This window comes from Gekko japonicus, unplaced genomic scaffold (genome assembly GCF_001447785.1).
Source record: "Gekko japonicus isolate JY-2015 unplaced genomic scaffold, Gekko_japonicus_V1.1 scaffold16162, whole genome shotgun sequence".
In the NCBI taxonomy this organism is placed as follows: domain Eukaryota; kingdom Metazoa; phylum Chordata; class Lepidosauria; order Squamata; family Gekkonidae; genus Gekko; species Gekko japonicus.
In genome coordinates, this window is record NW_015217113.1 from 1 (window position 1) to 2,196 (window position 2,196).

The 2,196-nt window shown below is 47.9% G+C and overlaps 1 long non-coding RNA gene across 1 annotated transcript; it reads right to left on the reverse strand.

Moving 5' to 3' along the window:
* Window positions 1-473: 473 nt before the first annotated feature.
* LOC107125152 lies at window positions 474-1,694 on the reverse strand. Its single transcript, XR_001483018.1, has 3 exons — window positions 1,513-1,694; window positions 1,168-1,281; window positions 474-505 (listed from the first exon to the last, which is right to left on the reverse strand). It is a non-coding gene; the product is annotated as an uncharacterized LOC107125152 (long non-coding RNA).
* Window positions 1,695-2,196: the final 502 nt, after the last annotated feature.

Here is a 2,196-nt window from a genome sequence, read left to right on the forward strand (position 1 = left end):
CTTCCTGCCCTGTGTTTTAATTACTGTTTATGCAGTTTTAATATGGATTTTAGTTTTGGTTTTAATTGTTGTAACTGTATGTTTTCTGATGTTTTAACTGTGAGCTGTCTTGGTGTCCCTCAAGAGGGGGGCCTGCACACATCCTCTCTCCCACTCACTCACTTTGCTTGTTGCAGATTTCCACTGCCAGAACAGCCTGACTCAAACCATCCTTGTTAGACCGCATGTCCCGAAGGACAGCTGTATTCAGCTCCCGCTGGAAATCAGACAAGTGCACCTCCTGGAAACCTGGGAGAAAAATTGAACAATCAGTGGGAGTCATGATGATGGCTGGGACATCCCCACTACTGTGTTGCCAACTCACCAGTCGGGGCAGGCACATAGAAGTAAGGGGCAAAGCCATGGATGTGGCAGCAGACACTACTGCCGGTCATGGTGACACCAAACATCCGCAGCACTGGAACTGGACCCTGGGTGGATCCTGGGAAGCCAGGCATGTGAGAACCTGTCTCAGGAAGAAAGCAAGACTGTATCAGTCGTTGAACATCTGTCATCCTTGCAAAAACTGCTATCAGCATCATTTAATATCCGCATTATCATAACCATAAATAACCAAAAATATCTATTGTGTATGCAACCTATTTGTTAGTGGATGGGTAGGAGTGGAAACATGAGTCAAGGGGAGGGCCAGTTCTCTCCCAGCCCATCCTAAATTGGTTTTTAATTCTTAGCAGATGTGACTCATTTTATTCTACAGCTATGAGGGCTGAAAACTCCCTCCCCTACCCCAATGAAAGCACACTTTCTTTAAGGTTCTGTACAGGTATTTCCAAAGATACCTTCCTGTGCATTTTCTACGACATCATCTTACGACTCAGCAATTAGAGAACCAGTATTACAGTTTCTCTGGGGAATTCCAGAGCTTGTTCCCTATGGACACTGTAGGGCTATTGTAGCTCCCAAAAGCCCCTGCACTAGAATAGCTTCAGACTTCCCCTCCAAGTAGCAGAGAGGTATTGTTTGACCAGGGGGAGGGAATGATCTAGTTCCCCAAACTTTTCACGGAAGGAAGGAGGGAGCCAGGGCTTCTTGGGACCCAGTTCACCACCACCCCCACACCACCTACAAGGCCTTCTCACCAGCACCTCAACCTTCTGAAAGACTCACCCACATAATAATCCAGGTCCACTTGCTGGAAACACAAAGCGTCCTCCTTCGGGTTTATTTTGGGAAGCGGTGGCCTCTGCCACTTGGGATTCCGCACCGATGAGATGAGATTATCTTTGGAGAAATCCAGGGCAAACACAAGCATTAACCTTCACCCTGCCTAACTCAGATTTTTATTCTCCTAAATCATTCAGTCTGTTGATTGGAAAGTGCCCCCCACCATATACGCACACAAGACCCAACTATACTTTGCCGGTACAGACTGAAAAGCACTTTCTTCTGTGGGCTTACCGCTTTGTTAGGCCATTCCCGAACCCTCTCCTTTTTGACACCTATCAGTCTCACCTAGAGGAATGTCATCAGGTGCCTCCTGCGCTTCCTTTGCCTCCAGAGCCATCTCAGCCTCCACCTCATCTAGAAAAGCCAGCTCCTCTTCAAACTGTGAGGGGCCATCCTCTTCCCAGTCTCCTCCACGAGGCCTCTTCCGCTGTGACAGAGAGGGCTCGCCCACGCCAGGGCCCCCGAGGGAGGCCTTCCGCTTGTTTTCCATCTTGGTAGTCCTGGGAAAGTAAAGGATGCCATCAAGGACCAACAGGCATCAGTGGCCAGCCACCACCCTCACCCAAACCAAACTTCTCCTCAGCCTTTGGTAACATGGCCAGTGCACACCACACTCAGGGAAGAATATGCCAATCCCAATTTTAAAAATCCAAATAAAGTGAAACAGCATTTTGTGCCCCTACTGGCTCCTTGTTCACTCTCTGCACCCTTGTTCCCCAATGAGGTACCAACTGCCACCTTCCCCGGGCACAATGCCAATCAGAAACTAAACATTTTGTAAGAGGTGCAGACAGAAGGCCTTCATACATTCGCACAGTGAGAACAGGTAAACTAAAGGGCCAGTGATGGCACTTAGTACTAAACTAGATACTTTACAGGGAGCCAGTGAATAATTTTTGGATTTAAAAAAATTCTGAATAGTCTTATCCGAGGCTGTAAGAGCCTGTTTAACGCTTTCCCTTCCTGGCA